Genomic DNA, 22,430 nt, shown 5'->3' with positions numbered 1-22,430 from the left:
AGAGCAGCTGGAGGCTGACGGGTCGAGGCCTGGGTTTTACAGTCCTGCCTGGGTTTCTGTGTGGCCTGGGGCTGCCCACCATCTTTCCCTCTCTGGTCCCCTCTACTCTCATATCCCAGGCTGGGTGACTGGGGCCCAGGAGCGGCCCCCCCTCCTCTGGGCTTCCTGGTGGCACCCCTGGCCTGACAGCCCCTTGGAAGGCCTCCCCTCTCCATCTCGGGGCCCAGCCCGGCCCCTCCTGCTGAGCTGCAGCCTCCAAGGCCTCCTTCGCACGCGTGTCAACTCTGACCTCAGGGCTCCCCACGCGTGTTCCCCTCTAGGAAGGCCCCCCAGGGGCTCCCCAAAATCCTCTCCTCCCTGAAGCACCTGTTCTTCGTGCTCCTCCATGAGGGCCCGCACGGGGCCGCTGACTGCAGTCTCAGTCGCAGCCTGGGAGTGCCTGGAGGTTGGGGGGCAGCAGGCGCTCAGTCAGTCCTCGGGTCACCATGGATGGCCTTGCTGTGTGATCCACACTGAGGCCCAGTGGTCAGCTGGGGGGCTGGACAGGAGGCAGCCACTTCCTGGGCTGGCTGGTGACTCACAGGCCCATTTCTGGGAAAACTCCCACCCACCCCCACTCAATCCGGATGGCGCAGAGCTCGCTGTGGGGACCAGCTGTGGGAAGTGCATTGTGATTAGGGGCCGGGTCTGGGGGTGGGGAAGGCGGGAGCCGGGGCGGAGGGTGGGGTGGGGTGTGGGACGTCTCCACCAGAGGCCTGCCTGGGCTGCTGAGCTGTGCATCCCGTATGCCCTGACGCTCCACACGCTCCCTCACCGGGCAAGGGTCGGGGGCCCCGAATATCATCACAGGGAGACCACACGAGGCTCCTGCCTGAGCCCCTCCTCAGGTCCCTCACACTCAGGGGTGCCTGGCCCAGCCTCGCCTTGCCCAGCCTTGCCAAGGCCAGCACAGCCCAGGAGGTGCACCCCCTGGGGTCCCACAGCTCCGAGGGGCAGCGGGTGGCCGAGAATGAATCCGCAGGGCTCTGGCTGGACGCTGGAGGAAACAGGCTGCTTCCAAACGGGGCTGGGACGTGGGGACTGTCCCCCCAGGCTTCCCCGGCCAGAATCCAAATGCCATTTGCCCAGCTGGGCCCTGGAAAAACATCCTCTGGGAAGACTCTGGGGAGGGGAGGAGGCCTCTGGCCGGGTGGGGAGCAGGGCCCAGGCCTGCTGAATAAACACCCAGGGACCCTGCAGAGTGAAAACAGAGCCACAGCCGGCCAGCCCCTCCCAAGCCCATTTGGCTTCTGCAGCCCTGACCCTGCTCAGGGAGTCTGGGCAAGTCTTTTTTGTCTTAACAGCTTTATTGAGATACACAACTGGCCCTTGATCAATGGGGGACTCGGGCGCCAACCCCACACAAAGTTGAAAATCCTTCTATTTATATATATTATAAGGTCTCAAACTCTTGACCTCAAAAAAATATATACATATATTTTTAGACAGAGTCTTGCTCTGTTGCCCGGGCTGGAGTGCAGTGGTGCAATCTCTGCTCACTGCAAGCTCCGCCTCCTGGTTTCAAGTGATTCTCCTGCCTCAGCCTCCCAAGTAGCTGGGATTACAGGTGCACGCCACCACGCCCGGCTAATTTTTGTATTTTTAGTAGAGATGGGGTTTCACCATGTGGCCAGGCTGGTCTCGAACTCCTGGGACTTCAGGTGATCCACCTGCCTTGGCCTCCCAAAGTGCTGGGGTTTCTATATTTATTTATTTATTTTTTTTTTGAGATGGAGTCTCACTCTGTTGCCCAGGCTGGAGTGCAGTGGTGGGATCTCAGCTCACTGCAAGCTCCGCCTCCTGGGTTCACATCATTCTCCTGCCTCAGTCTCCTGAGTAGCTGGGACTACAGGCGCCCGCCACCATGCCCGGCTAATTTTTTGTATTTTTAGTAGAGACGGGGTTTCACCGTGTTAGCCAGGATGGTCTCGATCTCCTGACCTCGTGATCCGCCCGCCTCGGCCTCCCAAAGTGCTGGGATTACAGGCGTGAGCCACCGCGCCAGACCCAAGTATAACTCTTGATTGCCCCGAAACTTAACTACTCATAGGCTACTATTGACCAGAAGCTTTACCAATAACATAAACAGTGGACGCACGTTTTTGTATCGTGAATGTGTGATATAGTGTGTTCTTACAATACAGTAAGCCAGAGAAAAGAAAATGCCATTCGGAAAATCCTAAGGAAGAGAGGATGCATTTCCTCGTCTCCACGTGGAAGCGGATCACCCTAAAGGTCTTCATCCTGGTCTTTTTCACGCTGAGGAGGCTGAGGAGGAGAAGGAAGAGGCGGGGCTGGTCTTGCTGACCCAGGAGTGGCAGAGGCAGGAGAAAATCCACGTGCAGGTGACCCTGAAGTTCAAACCCGCGTTTTTCCGGGGTCGGCCGTAATTCACGCTCCATGAATTTCTCCACCGACAGTGGCGATTCCACCGTCTCCAGTACGTTCAGCTACGTGCGGCCGTCACCACCGTCCATTCAGGACGTTTTCTTTTTTCTTTTTGAGACGGAGTCTCGTTCTGTCGCCCAGGCTGGAGTGCAGTGGCGCGATCTCGGTTCAGTGCAATCTCTGCCTCCCGGGTTCAAGCAATTCTCCTGCCTCGGCCTCCCGAGTAGCTGGGATTACAGGCACGTGCTACCACCACGCCCAGCTAATTTTTGTATTTCTAGTAGAGATGGGGTTTCACCATGTTGGCCAGGCTGATCTTGAACTTCTGACCTCAGGTGATCCGCCCGCCTTGGCCTCCCAAAGTGCTGGGATCACTTTGTTGTGAGCCACCACAAAGCCTGGCCCAGAACATTTTCATCAAAAATAAACGTCATCACCCCAGCCCCAGCCCCCCAGCCATAAAGACCCACTCAGCCACCTTCTGTTCCCAGGGGCTGGCCAGCGCTGGGCTTCTCGGGAATGGAATCACACACGGACTGTGGCGTACACATCACAACTTGAAACCCTGTCCGTACTGAAGCCTGCGTCCGAATTTCTTCTGTTTATGTGGCGGAAGGATAAATATTCCATTGTACAGACGGTCTACCCGGTTCATCCGTCACCCACCCATAGGCACCCGGGCCGTTTCCATCCTTAGTGAAGGAAGCCGCATGGGTGTTTGTGCGGACAGGAGCTTCCGTTTCTCTTGGGCGCACACCTAGGGGTGGAGTTGCTGGGTCTCGTGGTGACTGGTTGTTTCGGGAGCTGCCGGCAGGTGACCCAGCAGCTGGGCCGGTTCACATTCCCTCCAGCAGCGTGCGAGTCTCTGATCTCGGCGCCCACACCCCTGGCTGGCTCTCTCCTCCCTCTGACTTCGCAGCCACACTGGAGGCAGGTGGGAATATGAGTGGGGACCGGGCACGCGCAGGAGCTGACTGCACTCCTCGCAGGGCTGGTCTGCAGAACTGCCTGGGAGGCAGGAACATCACGCCCCCATTTCAGAAGAGGATGCTGGGCTCAGAGAGGCCCACCAGTAAGTTGGGCCCTCACTGGCCACTTCCTCCATTCTCTGGACTCGGCAGGAGCTCAAGGTGTGCGGTCCCTCCCTCGGCGCCCAAGCCCCACACTGGGCCTGCCCTGGGCATGAGTTGGTCATTGGACCTGAGGCTGGAGAACCTGCCTGGGACAGAACAAAATTCAAGTGTGAAGTTCTGGAAGGTTCTGGAGGCTTCCAGAGGCCTCCTGGAGCTCCCTGGGTCCCCTGGACTCCACATGAGTGGCCACCCAGCCTGTGGTCCACGGCTGCCTAGGTTCACCCCCTTGGTTCCCCAGACACATACAGGGCAGCCCTTGTGTTCCTGGGGCCGCTGGTCCTGCAGCGTGAGCCGCCCCCTGTAGGGATCCCTCCCTGCCTGGCCGCACTTGCCCCCCATGGCCGCCCCCCATGCCTGGCCGCACCTGCCCCCCCATGGCCGCCCCCCCGCCTGGCCGCACCTGCCCCTCATGGCCGCCCCCCTGCCTGGCCGCACCTGCCCCCTCATGGCCGCCCCCCCTGCCTGGCCGCACCTGCCCCCCATGGCCGCCCCCCCTGCCTGGCCGCACCTGCCCCCCATGGCCGCCCTCCCTGCCTGGCTGCACCTGCCCCCCGTGGCCGCCTCCCCTGCCTGGTCGCACCTGCCCCCCATGGCCGACTTCCCAGCTCAGGCTACAGGGAGAGGCCAGAACCTTTTCTGCTCCCGGAACCCACCGTCCACTGCTGAGCGCTGAGTTCCCAGCTCTGCAGCTCTGACCTGACCTCCCCCTCATGCCCATATCTACTGCTGAGCGCTGAGCCTCGGGCCACACAGCCTGGGGCAGAGGTCAATGGCTCAGTGCCTCATGGAGCAGCTCATTGGCAGGGGCCACACCCCGAGGCCTCCTACCAGCAGGGTGGACATGGGGGTGCAGGCTTGGAGACCAGGGAGCCTGGTCCCGAGGGTGGGTGCCCTCCAGCGAGTCCCGTCACAGGGCTCCTGACTGGCCTGAGGGTCAGCTCCCCTCCAGCGCCCCTGGGGTGGGCTGCCATCTCCATTTACAGAGGAAACAGGCCTGGGGGCTGTGGCCACTAGAATAATGCTGGAAAACACCGAAGTCGCCCTCCCCCCCACCCCCCCACCCCCCTCCCCCGCCCCCCCATCCCCCTCCCCCGCCCCATGCAAGTCCTGGGCCTTGTTGCTGTGAAGCCGACACCTGGCCCCGGGAGCCCCAGAGGACGGTAGGTTCTGAAGCGCAGGACGGCGGGCTGTGCAGGGGCTCTCCAGTGCTGCAGTCACATCGCCTCCCCAGGCCTGGCTGAGCTGCAGCCCCACTCCACACAGCAGCCCTCGGTAACCCTTTGGGCAGGACCACCCTGCCAGCTGGCTTCCTAGAAACTGCTGCCCTTCCCTGCAGGTGCCTTAGGGAGGTGGCAGCTGGCCAAACCTGCCCAACTCCCTGGTCCCTCTGTCCCCTGAAGCCCATGAGGGCTGGGGAGCCTTCTGATAGCTCTGCCCTCCACTGCCCGGCCCGGTGTGAGGGGCAATTCCACTGGCAAGCACTTCTGGCGGGGAGGCAGCATCGCAGGGAGGGGGGGGGGAGATTGGATACCCCAATGCCACCCGCTCATTCCAAGGCACATGCCAGGGCCATCTAGGACCCCAGGGCGCAGGGGTGGCAGCCTTCCAGGCAGTGCAGACCTCTGGGTCACCCTCCAAGCCCCAGGCCCGAGCGCTTGCAGGCCTGTGGCTGCTGCCACCACCCCACAGATGGGCTCTGGGGGACAGAGAGTGCCCAGTCTCCTCCGCACCTCAACTGACTTGCTCCAGGCCTGGCAGAGCAGGTGCTCGGAAAAGATTTGCCGAGGGAAAGGCAGAGAAGCCGCGGTCCTCTGGCCCGGCTACAGCGGTGCTTCCCAAGGAGCTGCTCACCCTCAGAGCCACTGTTCCTCCAGGGGCCTCCCCTCCGAGCCTGACCTGCCCCCAGCCCGACCTGTCCCCAGCGGTGATGGTGGAAAGTGGGTCCCCAAAAAGTGCAGGGGGTTGGAGAGGGGGCTCAGGAAAAGGCTGGGGCCCGGGGCCAGTCAGTGGGTGCTGGGAGGGTTATCTCCCAAGAAATGTGACCTTAGGGCAGCTGGCTGGGGGTGCAGCAGGCACTGGGAATGTCCTGTGGACACCCTGGAGGGGCAGCTGCAGGGAGGGGCCGCGCAACACTGACCGGGAGTTGCCTGGAGCCCGGAGCCCGGAGCCCGGAGCCCAGCCGGGCTGGAGTCTCTATTTGGCCATGGCCGCCCACCCGCCTGGCCCTGCTGTGGGGGCCTCAGGTTCCCGAGATAGGGGTCTGGGCCATATTCGAGGGGAGAAGACCCCCACTCTCCCTGGGATGCCCTCCTCAGAGCAGGGGCGTGCCATGCCTTCCCTTCCCCCAGCCGCCGTGCACCCCGCCTGCCCGCAACAGACCCGGGGGAAACACACTCAGTAACTCTTTACAGCCTCTCCAGGAAGAGCCCCGCAGAGGGCAGGGGCGGGGAAGGCCCCATCGTCAGGGCCATTTGCTGGAGCTTTGGGCCAGTTTTCCAGGGCCCCTGAGCAGACGGCCCCGGCCCGTTTGGCATTTGTCCCTCAACAAGGAGACCCCGCAGCTCCTGTTTTCCCAGGAAGTGGGGCCAGTGCCCAGAGGACAAAGAGACAGAAAGAGACAGACAGTGAGACAGAGAGACAGTGGGAGACTGACTGAAGGAAAGAGACCCAGTCAGGAGAGAGTCACAGAAGCATCCAGAGAAGATGGGGAGGAGAGATACAGACCCGGCCGAGAGCGATGCGGAGGGGCTTCTGCAGGAGGACCAGGGAGGCCAGGCCGGGCCCCACCCGGCGCCCTGGGCACAGGGACAGGGGAGGCACAGGCTGGATCAAAGATCTTTGAAATTGGGATCAAATGCTCAGGTTTTATTGGTGCACTCACTGTGTAACTGTGTAATTGGGGCAGGGACAGTGAGGCTGTCCCCCTGGGAGCCACTTCAAAGGCTGAAGGATTCCTGAGCTCTTTTCTCCCTCCTTCCCTCCTTCCCTCTCCCCTCCTTCCCTCCCTCCCTCCTCCTTCCCTCCTTCCTTCCCTCCCTCCTCCCTCCCTCTCACCTCCTTACCTCTCTCCCTCTTTCCCTCTCCCTCCTTCCCTCCCTCTCACCTCCTTACCTCTCTCCCTCTTTCCCTCTCCCTCCTTCCCTCCCTTCCTCCTCTCTCCCTCCTTCCCTCTCCCCTCCTTCCCTCCCTCCCTCTTTCCCTCTCCCTCCTTCCCTCCCTTCCTCCTCTCTCCCTCCTTCCCTCTCCCCTCCTTCCCTCCCTCCCTCTTTCCCTCTCCCTCCTTCCCTCCCTTCCTCCTCTCTCCCTCCTTCCCTCTCCCCTCCTTCCCTCTCCCCTCCTTCCCTCCCTCCCTCCCTCCCCCTTCCTCCCTCCCTTCCTCTCCCCTCCTTCCCCCTTCTCCTCTCCTTCCTTTCCCCTTCCCTCTCTCCCTCCCCCGCTCGCTCCCTCCCCTCCCTCCCTCCTCTCCTCCTTTACTCTTCCCTCCCTCTCCCCTCCCTCCCCCTTCTCCCCTCCTTCCTCTCTCTCTCCCCTCTCCCTCTCCCTCCCCTCCCTCCCTCCTCCCCTCCTTTACTCTTCCCTCCCTCTCCCCTCTCTCCCCTTTCTCCCCTCCTTCCCTCCTCCCTCCCTCTGTCCCTCTCCCTTCCCTCTCTCCCTCCCTCTTCCCTTCTTCCCTCTCTCCCTCTTTCCCTCCCTCCTCCTTCTCTCCTTCCCTCCCTCCTCCCTCCCTCCTTCCCTCTCTCCTTCCCTTCCTCCTCCCTTTCTCCCTTTCCAGTCCCTCTCTCCCTCCTCTTCCTCCCTCCCTCCTCCCCTCCTTTATTCTTCCCTCCCTTCTTTGAGGACAAGGCCATGAGGGAGGGAATATGTTTCCACCAAGCTGATGCTGACTGTGTACCTCCTCTAGGTGTCCTCAGGCTGGGCTGAGGACGCAGAAGGGAACTGCCAGTCCCTGGGTGGCACCAGGCTAGCTGGGGGGCGGCAGCTCTAAGAGGACCATGTGGGCAGAAAGGTGTTGGGAGCAGCAACTCGGCAGTTAGGGGTGAGGGAGGCCTCCTGGGCCAGTGAGTTGGCCTTGGACTGTTGAGGAGAGAGAAAATCACCTCCCTCCTCCTGGACATTGGGCCTCTGCTAACGTCACCAGCAGGCTCCACACCCTGGTCTCCTCACGCAGGTGGCTCTGTTTGGTGTCTCAGCCCACGTGCTGTGACCCGGCCTTCATTCCTTCCTGGCCTTGTGGGAACCATCCAGCCGCTGGATCTGTGCGGAGCTGTCCAGCTGCTGGGGGCCAAGGCAGGGCGGGGCGACTCCATGCTACAGCCGTGGGGGCGTCACTGTCCGGGCCCTCCCCGCACAGCCTCCCTGGTGCATGTTGGCTCCATCTGGAATTAGCCACGGGGCCCACCCCCTTGGGTCCCCGGCCTGGGAACCCTCTGCTCCGCCTCCCCAAACACCTGTCCAGACCAGCTGCCCCGGGCATCCGCCGGCCACCCTGCCCGTCAGCTCCCCTCCTGCCCCAGCTCTGGTCTTTGGGAGCCCACCCCTGTGCAGGGTAGACTGTGGTCTTCGGATGTGGTTCTGTGTGTCTCTGGCTGGGACCCCCTGAGGACAGGACCAGGGCCGAGGTTGCAGCTCAGGGCAGCCAGTTGGCAAACTCAGGATGGACCCAACTTAAAAGGGCCACGAGCAGGTGGGGGCATCACAGGCCAGTGCACTGCCCACACTGCCAGCTGGCAGCCCCACCGCACCCCAGGCCCGGGAGAAAGGGCCCGGCTGCCACCTCAGCCTGGATGGAGCCCACGCTTCTGCCTCAAGGAGGCAGGGTACTCAGAGGCACCCAGAAACTTTCCCTCCCTGCCAGGGGCCAGAGGCCTTTGAAGTTGCAAGGGCTGGGGGCGGATGAGAAGGTCCAGGGGTGTAATTAGAGGAGGCGGCTTCACTCTCACACGTACAGTAAAGGTGGCTGCTGACTCCCAGGGCGGGGCCGGCCTTGCCTGCAGGACAGGTCCCTGTGCAGGGCCTCTCAGCTTCACGGCCACGTGGCTTCTCCCTCAAGAGGGCGGCTGGCTGGACGGGCTCCCCCCGAGGGCCATCCACTCCTCATGACTCCACGCAGAGGGAGGCCAGGCAGAAGGGGGATTCCCAGAGGCCGTCCCTTCCCACTGCCTGGGCCTCCTGGGGGCCTTCAGGGTAACATCAGGGCTTGTGGGTGCCCCCGTCTCCCAGCAGCCTGACACAGGTGTCCAGCTCCCGTTTAGAGAGCAAAGTGGGGCGTGGGACCCCAGCAGTGCCGGCCTTGTTGGGAAGGTTTGGGGGTTACATCTCAGCTGGACCTAAAGAGAGACAGACACTCGCTGGGTGATCCAGGGCAGGGGTGGGGGGCACTCCAGGCAGAGGGAAAGCCTGGACAGAGGCCCAGCAGCCTCATGAGTTTGGGGGCCTTCAGGCAGCTCAGTGTGAGGGCCTGGATCTGGGACGAGGCTGCAGAGCTGGGCGTCTGCAGGGCGGAGGGAGCTAGAGGCCTGCTGCAGGCTCCCCTGGCCCACAGAGCACGGCTGCACCCCTGAGGCTGGAGCAAAGCTCTGTCCCTGTGCCTGGCTCTTGAAAGTGCCTCTGTAGCCACCCAGGCAGCTGGCGTCACCCAGGTCTCTCAGGCAAACAGCCGGCCCCGGGGCCTTGCCTCTGGTGGGTTGGAAATAGCCTCAGGTCCTGCCTGGGGCGCAGCCAAGAGCTGCCGTCCAGGGGAGGGGCTTGGAACGGAATGCCCCCTCTACATCCCATGTGGCCCGGATCTTATGGTGCCAGCCACACTGGTGTCCAGACAGACCTCAAACCCCCAGAACACGCCTCCTGGGTTTCCTTCTGCCCAGCGCTGGCTCTCTGCCCTCCTCCCGGCCTGGGCACAGGCCTTGCCTGCCGCCCCAGCACTGAACCCACTGCTGTCTCCACCGATCCCGGTTGGCTCGTTTGGTTGGAGGATCAGAGCCTGCACACACTAGGGGCCTGGTAAAGACTTGTTAAATGGGCCAGGTGCGGTGGCTCATGCCTGGAATCCCAGCACTTTGGGAGGTCTGGGGGGGGAAGATCACTTGAGTCCAGGAGTTCGAGACCAGCCTGAACAATATAGGGAGACCTCATCTCTACAAAAAAAAAATTAAAAATTAGCTACAGGTGGCACGCACCTGTAGTCCCAGCTACTCGGGAGGCTGAGGCAGGAGGATCTCTTGAGCCTGGGAGGTCGAGACTGCAGTGAGCCAATATTGTGCCACTTATGAAATGAATGAGTTACTGTAGAACTAAACGTGGAGATGATGAGAACGTGGATTTGAGCAGTTGCAGCTCAGGCGGCCTGGACTCCTTTCCTCTCACATGGAGCAGACGGGCGGCCTGGGCAAGCCCTCAGGGGTGCTGAGAATTGTGGCCACAGCTATGAGGCACAGGGTGCCTCCAGGCCCAAGAATCTGCTGGCCGTAGCCCTGCTGACCCTCGGCTGCCCAGCACTGAGTGGCCTCTCCTGACCCGGGCCCCGGTGCCCCTGTGAGCCCCAAGAACAGGAAGTCGGGCTCATGTTCCCCGTGACCCCAGGAGGCCGAGTTCACTTTCGCCGTGATCTCAGGAGGGCCACAGGCTCTTAGAACAACCCGGGAGGCAGGAGGGCCCTGAGCTCACCTAGCTTCCCCGTGGGAACCCAGCACCCAGTCCTGGGGTGCCATGGCCTCTGGTTCCCACCTTCAGGCACCCTTGGCCAGCGGAGCAGTGAGTACATGGAGAGCCTCCAGCCTCCTGCCGCCCTGGCCCTGCCCCAGCGCTGCCTGCTGTCCCCTGCAGCCTGGATGTGCAGTGTGCTGGCAGCGCCTGAAGAGGCAGGGCCCTGGGCCTGGGCAGGCCCCCAGGCGGGCGGTGGGAGGGGAAGGAGCTGATAAGCCAGTCAGCATGGCCCTAACAGCTTGGGCAGGCGGAAGCCCGGAGATGGAACCTCGGGCACCCTCGCAGAAAGGGTGGCCTGGGTGGGGCTGGGGGAGGGCAGGGGATTCTGGGCTGAAATTCGCAGACAGTGGTGGAGGCCCAGGCCCCCGGTCCGATGCTTCTCTGAGCCTGTGTGGGGCAGCCCCAAGGCGTGGGGCTCAGCCTATGGCGGCTTCCAGCTTCCCCACTGACTTGCTGGGAGACCCCAGGAAACCCCCTCCTCTTGAAAATGGGGGTGATGTGCCTGGCCATGGCCATCCCTCAGAGAAGCAAGTGGAGCCCAGCAGGTGGGCTATCACGGCAGGCTTCCTGGAGGAGGGGGCTTCCCCCGGCCCTTTATGGATGGTGTGCCAGCTGAGGCGATGGGGAAGGCAGTTCTAGATGTGGAGCTGGGAGGTTCTGCTTGTGTTCAGGGTGCAGTGGAGGGACACCTCGTGCTCATAGGCAGAGGGGTTTGGGATGAAGCTGGACTTCGGGGAGCCCAGATTTGGGGGCTGACTTTCAGGCAGGGGAGATTGGATCTTGGCACGGGGGCGCCATAGAGGGCTCCTGATGGGAGGGCCTGGAGTCCCAGGCGATAAACCTTCCCCGCCCTGCGGGCAGTGCTCTCCCTTCCTTCCTCCCTTCCCAGGCCCCGCCTAAGCGCTGATTTGGGGGATGGGAGAGTGCAAGCGGTGGGACCGGGGATATCCTGTCCAGGAGCCACCCCGCCGAGGGCCAGGACGTTGCCCACCCCGGCCTCCAGCCAGCCGCTTGGACACACAGTCCGTCAGGAAGTCCCAGCCCTGCCTGGGGCGTCTCTGAGCTCAGCGAGGTGGCAGCTCCTGCTGGAGCCGTCCCATCCAGCACCTCCACCCACCATGGCCCTCGGCCCCAGCCACGAGTCACCCCCTCCACCTGCCGGCCCCCATGGCCCTGCATCTCCCAGCACCCAGACCTCCCTCCTCCTCTCCTCATCCCCGGCCAGCACCTGCCCCATCCTCCACACCTCCAACCCCGACTTCTCCAGCTACTTCCTCATCTCTTCAATGGCCATTTGGGTTTCTTTTGGGGACAGCAGACACCTTAGCTGTGACACACAGCATGGGCCCTCTCCCTGGAAAAACGCACAACATTTCACACCCAATTTTCAGAGTCTCAAGGAGTTCCAGACCCAGGAGGCTCACCTGTGGGCCACCTTGAGAGGAGTCCCTGGGCCTCAGGCTAAGCTCTCACTGGAAAGGAGGTGTCTCTGCCTTCTGACTGGTGGGGAAACTGAGGCCTAGGGGAATGGAGAATGCAGGGTGTCACAGGGTCACCCAGAGTAGCCTGGAGGTACCTGGGCCAGAGGAGAGCCCCACACTGGCTGGTCTTCCCACAAGCACCAGCGCCTCCCAGCCCCAGCCAGGCCCTGGACCCCACCAGGACCCCTGGCATGTGGGCTCAAATCCCAGCCACACCCTCATTGGTTGTGGAGCCTGGGAGCATATTTGGTTCCCGGTGGCCTGTTTCCCCAACTCACAACTCGCAGCCCCAAGTACCTGACAGAGCCCGAAGTCCAGGGCCCTTTTATTGGGGACAATAAAAGCCATGACTAGAAGTGCAGACGTTAGAGGCAGGCACACCCAGGCGCAAGCCCCACCTCCACCCTCCCTCTGCCTCCCAGGTGGAGGCCTGGCAGCTAGCTTAGCCTCGCCAGGCCTCAGTTTCCTCTGGTGTAAGACGGGGAGAAAATGCAGGCCCCAAAATGTTGCATGAATATCGTAGGATTCGCTGTAGAGTCTACAGTATGCACAAAGTGGCCAGTAAGTCCCTGGCACAGGGTCCAGGCCCTCCAGGGAGGGGTGCCATCCCCACGCTCTCCAGGGCCTGTGGCTCTGAGACAGAAAAGCCAAGGCTTGGTGGGGGTGGAGGTCACAGTAGGGAGGAGTCACAGATGATAAGTGGTTCTGGGCACTTTGCCAGCGCCAGGCATTTAGAAGGGGTCTGAGGAGGCCCCTGGCAGAGGATGGAAGCAAACCGTTCTTGCTGGAGTGTGAGTGACTGCTACGTACACTTCATAAGCTCGGAGGCACTGGCTGAACCAAAGCAACAGAACCTTGGTGTAGGAATGGTGGGACGCTGGGGAAAAGGCCGGGTCGGGCCCTGGGGCCACCAGGGTCTCTGAAGAGGCTGGGTCCATGGCTCCTGCCCTTTTCCCAGGGCAGAAATTGGGTGGCGGGTGGTCAGCTGAGAATGCCTAAGCCAGTGCCCGAACCGGGGTTGGGGGGCCTGCAGGGGGTCAGCTGAAGCCCACCTGGGAGCCTGGGAGACCCGACCCCACACGTTCCTCCCTCCCCCGACCAACCACGGGGTGGGGGTCGCTTCCTCCTCTATGCTCTGCACGTTCAGAAACGCTTCTCCAGTAGTGAACTGTAGAAACGATCCCTCAAAGTACAGTCTCGCTTCCCCTTCCTGGATCCCAGATGTTTGTGGTGCCCCAGGCCGAGCGCTGGCTGCTCCACGTTCCCAGGCAGATGTCCCTTCCACCTGCACCCGCCTCCTGTCCGCCTTCCCCCTGTCCCCGCCCCAGCTGCAAAACTCACTGCCGACAGACACTGGAACCACGAGATGAGGCAGGCCAGGTCCCATCCTCGCTGGCCCCGCAGCCACCTGCCAGCACTGGGGCGGGTGGACCCGGGATGAGGACAAGGTACTCTGCAGCTAGGGAGGCTGTGCCCCTGGCCGCAGGAGTCCCGTGGCCCTTCGAGCTCCCTCCTCTGGGAGCCCGACCAACCCCGCCCAACCCCGCCCACCCACCTGCCCCCTCGGCCGCTGACTCCATTCGACCCCGGCTTTGGGGGCTTCTCTTTCTAGTCTCTTACCCACTCCCGCTCTGAGGGGTGGGCTCCATCCAGATTCCCTCAGTACCCAACTCAGGGTTGTCCCTAGGGCATCACCGAAGTGCCCTGAGGCCCCCAGCCTGGCAAACTTGGGCAGGAGTCCTCTCTACCTTTCGCCTACCCTGGCCCTCGGCTGGGGGGCTGCCCACAGCTTCTAGGAGTCCAGGGAGGGGGGTGCTGGCCCTCCCCCCACCCAGTACCAGTAGAGCTCAGCGTCCAGACATGACCTGCATCCCCAAGGGGCCACGGCCCCGGCGGAGAGGGGAAGGAACCTGCCCGGGCAGCACACCACGCACGCCGGGGATGCCAAGATGCTGTCAACTGCTGGCAGGATGCAGGCACACATGCGGACGTGCAGGCGGGCGTCTGCGCTAAGGCACACAGGGTCCTGCGGCATGCGTGTGCACACACTTCGCAGTGCATGCACGCCTCAGTGCACACACTCCTCCTTAGTGCACACACTCCTCAGTGCACACACTCCTCAGTGCACACATTCTTCGGTGCACACACGCCTCCTCAGTGCACACACTCCTCAGTGCACGCACTCTTCAGTGCACCCACTTCTCCTTAGTGCACACACTCCTCGGTGCACACACTCCTCGGTGCACACACTCCTTAGTGCACACACTCCTGAGTGCACATTCCTTGGTGCACACGCTCCTCAGTGCATACACCTCAGTGCACACACTCCTTGGTGCACACACTCCTCCTCAGTGCACAACTCAGTGCACGCACTCTGCACACACTTCTCAGTGCACACATTCCTCAGTGCACACATTTCTCCTTAGTGCACACACTTCTCAGTGCACACACTCCTCAGTGCACACACTCCTCGGTGCAGACACGCCTCCTCAGTGCACACACGCCTCCTCAGTGCACACACTCCTCAGTGCACACACTCCTCCTTAGTGCACACACTCCTCGGTGCAGACACTCCTCCTTAGTGCACACACTCCTCAGTGCACACACTCCTCCTCGGTGCACACACGCCTCCTCAGTGTACACACTCCTCAGTGCACACACTCCTCAGTGCACACACTCCTCCTTAGTGCACACACTCCTCCTCAGTGCACACACTTCTCCTTAGTGCACACACTCCTCAGCGCACACACTCCTCGGTGCACACATGCCTCCTCGGTGCACACACTCCTCAGTGCACACACTTCTCCTTAGTGCACACACTCCTCGGTGCACACACTCCTCGGTGCACACACTCCTTAGTGCACGCACTCTTCAGTGCACCCACTTCTCCTTAGTGCACACACTCCTCGGTGCACACACTCCTCGGTGCACACACTCCTTAGTGCACACACTCCTGAGTGCACATTCCTCGGTGCATACACTCCTCAGTGCACACACTCCTTGGTGCACACACTCCTCCTCGATGCACACACTCCTCAGTGCAGACACTCCTCCTTAGTGCACACACTCCTCAGCGCACACACTCCTCGGTGCACACATGCCTCCTCGGTGCACACACTCCTCAGTGCACACACTTCTCCTTAGTGCACACACTCCTCCTTAGTGCACACACTCCTCGGTGCACACACTCCTCGGTGCACACACTCAGTGCACGCACTCTTCAGTGCACCCACTTCTCCTTAGTGCACACACTCCTCGGTGCACACACTCCTCGGTGCACACACTCCTTAGTGCACACACTCCTGAGTGCACATTCCTCGGTGCATACACTCCTCAGTGCACACACTCCTTGGTGCACACACTCCTCCTCAGTGCACACATTCCTCAGTGCACACACTCCTCAGTGCAGACACTCCTCCTTAGTGCACACACTCCTCAGTGCACACACTCCTTGGTGCACACACTCCTCCTCGATGCACACACTCCTCAGTGCAGACACTCCTCCTTAGTGCACACACTCCTCAGTGCACACACTCCTCCTTAGTGCACACACTCCTCGGTGCACACAGTTCTCCTTAGTGCACACACTCCTCCTCAGTGCACACACTCCTCCTTAGTGCAGACACTCCTCGGTGCAGACACTCCTCGGTGCAGACACTCCTCCTTAGTGCACACACTCCTCAGTGCACACACGCCTCCTCAGTGCACGCACTCTTCAGTGCACCCACTTCTCCTTAGTGCACACACTCCTCGGTGCAGACACTCCTCCTTAGTGCACACACTCCTCAGTGCACACACTCCTCGGTGCACACACTCCTCCTTAGTGCACACACTCCTTGGTGCAGACACTCCTCCTCAGTGCACACACTCCTCAGTGCACACATTCCTTGGTGCACACACTCCTTAGTGCACACACTCCTGAGTGCACATTCCTTGGTGCGCACGCTCCTCGGTGCATACACTCCTTGGTGCACACACTCCTCCTCAGTGCACAACTCCTCAGTGCACTCACTCAGTGCACACATTCCTCAGTGCACACACTCCTCAGTGCAGACACTCCTCCTTAGTGCAGACACTCCTCGCTGCAGACACTCCTCCTTAGTGCACACACTCCTCAGTGCACACACTCCTCGGTGCAGACACTCCTCCTTAGTGCACACACTCCTCAGTGCACACACTCCTCGGTGCACACACGCCTCCTCAGTGCACACACTCCTCAGTGCACACATTCCTTGGTGCACACACTCCTTAGTGCACACACTCCTCAGTGCACATTCCTTGGTGCACACACTCCTCCTCAGTGCACACACTTCTCAGTGCACACACTCCTCAGTGCACATTCCTTGGTGCACACACTCCTCAGTGCATACACTCCTCAGTGGACACACTCCTCAGTGCATACACTCCTCAGTGCACACACTCCTCCTCAGTGCACAACTCCTCAGTGCACGCACTCAGTGCACACACTTCTCCTCAGTGCACACACTCCTCAGTGCACACACTCCTCCTCAGTGCACATTCCTTGGTGCACACACTCCTCAGTGCATACACTCCTCAGTGGACACACTCCTCAGTGCGTACAGTCCTCAGTGCACACACTCCTCCTCAGTGCACAACTCCTCAGTGCACGCACTCAGTGCACACACTCCTCCTCAGTGCACACACTCCTTAGTGCACACACTCCTCAGTGCACGCATGCGTGTGCTGATGCCCTCTCTCGCACATGCAGACACACCAAGGTGTGATGCCTACCCACCGACACGGGTTGCTGCTCCATTTTACACACACAGCCCCACCTGGCTGGGTGCTCCAGGTCCGGACCCGGCAGGGCCCCATGGCTGTTCCCTCCACCACCACCTGAGCCCGCAGCCAGCCCGAGGCCCTGAGAAAGCTTTTTCCTTCCCTGGCAGAAGCACAGGCCACACACGACACACGCCCCTGTGTGAGCAGAGAACAGGGAGCTGGAATTAGTGGCAGGATGAGAGCCCCCGGCCCTGCCTGCCCCCAGCCAGAGGCCCCTGTGCTCTGCGGCTCTGAGGCTTCCTGTTCGCCCTCGGGGGGCTTTGTGGGCTCTCAGAGCAGACAGAGGCCGGGAGGCTGGGAGACCCCGAGCTGCCTCAATGGCACAGCCCTGTGCGGCTGGCCCGGAGTCCTGCTCTGCACATGGATGGGAGGCCCTGGGGACCGGCTGCCGGGACAAAGTTTTCTTTGTGTTACTGCGGCTGGCCCCCCTGCCAGAGAAAAGGCGGCTGAATGGGGCCCTGGGAGGCAGCCCCCACCCTCTGCACACCAAGGAGCAGGGCCTGAGACAACAGCCGATAGCACAGCCCCTGTTCCCGGGCCCGCCAGTTGGTGGTTGGCAAGAGGGGGGCGGCGGATGCTGAGCCCCAGAGCCCCTCCCCACTACCCACTCCCCTCCGGCTTCCCAGGCCTTGGGCACCCGCCTGCCTTCCAGGGCCACCTGGCTCTCCCTCCCCACCTCCTGCTCTGGGGGCCAGACCCCACTGTCTGCTGAATCCCTCCCTGCCCAGCCGTGGGTCTCAGGAGGCTAAGTGCCAGAGGAGGGGTCACGTGGGGGCATGGCCATGACCCCAGGCCACCTCTGCCTCCTGCCCCCCTCTTGGGGCTTCCCACAGGATCCTGGTACAGGAGCAGAGTTGGGGTGGGGGCTCCTTCAAGCACAATTCCACTCCCACCAACATTGATGGTGACACTGGGAGCCTACCCCTTCAGCCCAGCAGACCCCACGGGAGACAAGGGGACGAGGGGAAGGGAGAGGCCACAAGGGAGGGCACGGGAACGGCCCCTCATGCCTGGGAGGCCCTGCACCCCCGTCAGCATGTCCCGAGGCCACCCGGTGAGTCTCTGGGGTCCCCTGGGCTGGACCTGGGGCTCTGGGAAGCCTGAGGTCCTAGGAGAGCCCCTTCTCCTGGGACCTCCCCTGTGGGTCTCCCAGGGCTCCTGCTGGCATCAGCGTGAAGGGGAGGCAGGGAGGGGGCTTGAAAGGAGGCGATGAAGACGGGGTGGTGCTGAGGAGCTCCGCGGGTACTGCAACCACAGGGAGAGAGGATCCTACCACACCCTGGGCTCAGGCACACGTCCTACCTGGTGCAGGCGGGGACAGAGACTGGGCTCTTCCTCTCAGCCGGGCGACTCCAGCGGGCTTCCAGGAATGCTGCCCTGCGGCCTGGCTGGCCGCTAAGCCTTGTGAGCCCCACCCCAACATGACGGCAGGCCCGGGACACTCCTGGGGGTCTTGTGAGGAGGGCTGGGGGCCTCTGGCTGGGATGGGAAGGGGTGGTGGCCCCCGCTCTTTATCAGGCACTCCTGCCAGGAGGCTGGGCCCAGATTGCCAGCGGCCACGCAAATCTACAGTGGCCAAAGGCAGTGAGGGCCTGGGGACTGGGAGGGGGCTGAGCAGCCCAACAGGCCCAGGGATGGCCCCAGCTGCCCCGCTGCCCACACTGCCCCAGGCGCTCCTGCCCACACTGCCCTGCTGCCCTCCTGCCCACACTGCCCCAGGCACTCCTGCCCACACTGCCCTGCTGCCCTCCTGCCCACACTGCCCTGCTGCCCTCCTGCCCACACTGCCCCAGGCACTCCTGCCCACACTGCCCTGCTGCCCTCCTGCCCACACTGCCCTGCTGCCCTCCTGCCCACACTGCCCTGCTGCCCTCCTGCCCACACTGCCCTGCTGCCCTCCTGCTGCCCTCCTGCCCACACTCCCCCAGGCACTCCTGGTATTCCCCTGGGCACCCATGTGTCCCACACGCTCATGGCCTTCACATCACCTGCTGGGCCGTCTCTGCCCTGGGCCCCCAGCGCAATGGCGGGCCCATTGCTGGCCCATGTGGGGGTGTGAGCCCTACTCCGGGCTCTGCAGGCAGCAGCCTGGACTGGCTCGAGGGCCAGGCCATGCACTGCCTGGTGGTCACTGAAGTGTCAGAGACAGGCCTGTGTCCATTTTTTTAGCAGCAGGAAGCTGGGTGGAGAGGGAGGGAGGTTTCTGGGGCCTTCTCCTCCACTGTGCTAGCTGCTGGGTTCAGACTGGAGGTGGCCAATGGGAGCCGCCTTTGCTCCTGCCCATCCCCCCCACCCCACCCAGCCTTGACTTTCCCCTGTCAATGGGGCAGCAGCTGGACCCTGCACTCAGGGGCTTCCCCAGCTCCCACGGCTGCAGTTCTGCTGTGGAGTTTCTGGGCCTGGAGGTGAGGCTAGTGGGTGGGTAACGTAGGACAGAGGAGGTGCCAGGTGACCCAAGGAAGCCCCGGTGGGTGCAGCCCAGCCCTGCCCCCCACATCTGGGGCATTTTGGACCCCAATCTCCTGCCACCTGGGCCCTCCACCCTTCCCTCCCCCTGGGACAGCCTTGACCTCTGAGCCCCACCCTCCTTGGCTCTAGGCCCCACCCTCCCTGTCTCCTCCGTCTTGTAAAGACGCAGATGACCTCAGTTTCCCAGTGCAGGACCCTCCACAGAGTGGCCAGAGGTTCCTCCACAGGCAGACCTTGCTCTTGATCCCACGTGGGCTGCGGAGGCCCCACTGGCACCAGCCTGGAGACTCGAGGGTGGCCCTGACCTGTCCAGACTCGCCCTGCTCCTAGTGACTCCAGTGCCCCAGCCCCGCAAGGCCTGCCCCACCCAGTGGGGCCCAGCCAGGCACCCCTTCCTCAGGAGTGGGAGGGGCTTTCTCAGGAGCGATGATGGGGGCAGGGGCTGGGGTTTGCTGGCAGAGGGAGGAGCCCCCAGCCTTGGACACAGTGAAGACTGAAACCAGGAGTTTCGGGTGCCAGGCTGGGCTGGGGCCAGGTGGGCAGGTGAGAGCAGCAGGCTGGATTTTCAGCCCCGCTGGGGGTTAATACTCAAACACATTGACATCCCCTGATGCCAGGCTGGGTGGCCAGAGCCCCTCCCGCTGATAACATCCCTCTCCCAAGGCAGGGAGGGCCTGTCTTGCCCAGGGATGCCAGATCGAGCCTTCTGCAGAGGCCCGGGCAGTTGCCTGCCTGCCTCCACTTCCTCATCTGTAACTTGGGGCAATGGCATCCTATCGCCAGGGCTGTGCCCAGTGTGCCCCTGTGCCGAGCGGTGCCCTGTCCACTCCAGTCCCCTCCTCCACCCCAGCTGCTGCCGCCTCCTCCTGGGGGCCCACTGGGACCTGGGGCAGGAGAGGGCACCAGGATGGGCGGCCCCAGAGAGGGGTCTCCCCTCAGCCGCATGGAAATGAGCCAGCCTGGGCTTGGAAGCCCGCTTAATCTTTTGCTGAAAAGATAATTTCTCTCTGTGCCATTGTCGGGCGCTGGGGGTGAACAAAGGGGCTTTTGTGCAAGCCCGGCTGGTCCCACCCAGCAAGGCCTGGCATTTTCTCTGCGAACGTAAAATGCTGTAACGGGGAGTGTTTCTCATAACCTTCTCCTTTCCTCAAGTACACAATCACTTTTGTTACCGAGGGCCCGCACATGGCAGCCGGGAGGACCTTTCTTTTTCCTTCTCATCCCTTGCAAAATGCCGGGTGCCGAGGGTAGGGTGTGGAAGGAGGGGAGGGACATGGCCTGCGCTGGGCCTTGCCACCTGTGCCCACTGGGGCCTCCGGTGCCCAGCGTCCTTTGGGTTAAGAATTTCCCTGTTCCCATCCAGCCTTGCAGAAGGGCCAGGGAGCAGGGCGTGTGAATCCTGCACCTACACCCACCTCGACAAGGGCTATTAAACATTCACCAATGGTGAGCTTTTATGTGAATGCAAAAGTCCCACACATTCCCTGCAGCACTTTGGAAATGAAAAAAAAAAAAAAACCCAAACAAACAAAAAACACAAAAGCAAAATAGAATGTCACACAAAAAGGACGATAAAAAATCGCCAGTAATTCCAGCCTGTTGGTATCGGGGGGCGCATCTCCCCAGTGTGTTTTTTCATCTTGTTCACAAAACTGGGGCCAGTCTTCATTGATTCATTCATTCATCCGCTTCATTCAGCCCCCCAAGCAAGTATCGGGGGCTTAGGGCCTGGCTCTGGGCCCATTCCACGGGTGCTGTTGAAGGTGAGCTGGCCGAGGTGCTGCCTCACCCTTTGGAAGGCCGGGTAGTAATCAGGGAAGCTCACGGGAATGTCATTTAATCACTTTGCAAACTGCTGTTTTCATCGAACAATACATCACGAGCTGCCAACAACACATCGCGAGCGGCCAACAACACATCGCGAACGGACCACTAAACACATTTCTTTAACTTAACGTTTCATCGCCACGCTGGATCTTCTCCAAGGCCCTCTCCCATGGTTTACCGAGTGCCGTGAGCATGATTTCGCAGCGTGACTCCTGTGGGCGGGCGCTACCATTGTCCCATTGTGCAGATGGGGAGGCTGAGGGTCCTGCCATGCCCACTGGTGAGAACTCATGGTCTGTTTGACTTTGCAGCTGATACTCCCCCCAGCTTCCCCTCGGGGGACCTCTGTCCCTCCACCAAATCAGCCTTATCTGAGAGGCCTCTCCTGCCAACCTCTTTGGGGCCTGATTAGGGGTTACATCAGTGGACTATCACGTCATCATCCACGAGCCCCCCGCGCCTGCAGACGGCTGTGCCAGGCTAGGGTGCATTCCTCCAGGGGCTGCTGGGCGAGGGGCTCCTGACTCCCCCTCGCCCTGGTGCACCCTGGCCCCCCATTCTCAACTTGCTCCCATAAAGCGTGGTACTCGGTGCTGAATGGCCTCTGCCTCATTCCCACAGCAAGGGCCTCCCAGTGGAGGCTGAAGTCACTTTTGCAGGAGGCAGGCAGCAGAATGCCAGCTCAGAGAGTCACCCGGCCCATCTCTGCTGGCATCCAAACTCCCCGAATGCCTCTGCAATGCCCCATGAGCAGCAGCTGCTGCTTCTGCTGCTTCTGCTGCTTCTTCTTCTTCTCCTTCTCCTTCTCCTTCTCCTTCTTCCTCCTCTCCTTCTCCTTCTCCTCCTCCTCCTCCTTGTTCTTCTTTAAATCGTGGTAAAACAGACGTAACATAAAATTGACCACCTTCACTATTTAAGTGAACAGTTCAGTGGCACTAGGCACATTCCAATTGTGTGACCTTCACCACCCTCCATCTCCAGAACTCTCCATCTTCCCAAAGTGAACTCTGTCCCCATGAAACACTCACTTCCCGTCCCCTCCCCAGCCTGGCACCCACCTTTCTACTTCCTGTCTTTATGGACCTGACAATACTGGGGACCGTCCATGAGTGGAACCACAGGACACGTTCTTTCGTGGCTGACTCATTTCATTTCTCGTAATGTCCTCAAGGCTCATCCGGTTTTAGCGTGGGTCAGAATTTCCTTCCTTTTCATGGCTGCGTAGTATTCCACTGTGTAACGGGTGGCATTTTATTTCTCCATCGCTCGTCCCCAGATGCTCTGCTGCATCCACCTTTGTCTGCTGGGACTGATGCTGCCATGAACATGGGTGTGCAAGTTTGAGTCTGAGTCCCCGCTTTCACTTGGACTGAGTTTGTGCAGGGCCATTCGGTAGGAGCTGTTGACACTTAAAGATGCCCAGGGACGCTGCTGCTGAGGGCTGGCCTTGGAGGGATCATGGTGGGGCCAAGGTGCCATCAGGGCGTCCACAGCATCGTCATCTGCCCCTTGACACTGGGGGCAAGCTCAGTGTCCCTCAGTGGGGCTGGTTAAATCCCAACAAATACCTGTTGAAGTTCCTGTTTTC

At 61.5% G+C, this 22,430-nt stretch overlaps 1 long non-coding RNA gene across 1 annotated transcript; it reads right to left on the bottom strand.

Annotated features, from left to right (window-relative positions):
* Nucleotides 1-1,720: 1,720 nt before the first annotated feature.
* On the bottom strand, nucleotides 1,721-18,771 carry LOC129524520 (uncharacterized). The gene is made up of 4 exons (XR_008668298.1): nucleotides 18,535-18,771; nucleotides 17,849-18,025; nucleotides 11,687-11,781; nucleotides 1,721-3,646 (listed from the first exon to the last, which is right to left on the bottom strand). It is a non-coding gene; the product is annotated as an uncharacterized lncRNA (long non-coding RNA).
* Nucleotides 18,772-22,430: the final 3,659 nt, after the last annotated feature.

Source organism: Gorilla gorilla, chromosome 13, assembly GCF_029281585.2.
Source record: "Gorilla gorilla gorilla isolate KB3781 chromosome 13, NHGRI_mGorGor1-v2.1_pri, whole genome shotgun sequence".
Classification (NCBI taxonomy): Eukaryota; Metazoa; Chordata; class Mammalia; order Primates; family Hominidae; genus Gorilla; species Gorilla gorilla.
Note: the sequence above shows the minus strand (reverse complement) of the source record. Positions and strands in the feature narration are given on the sequence as shown.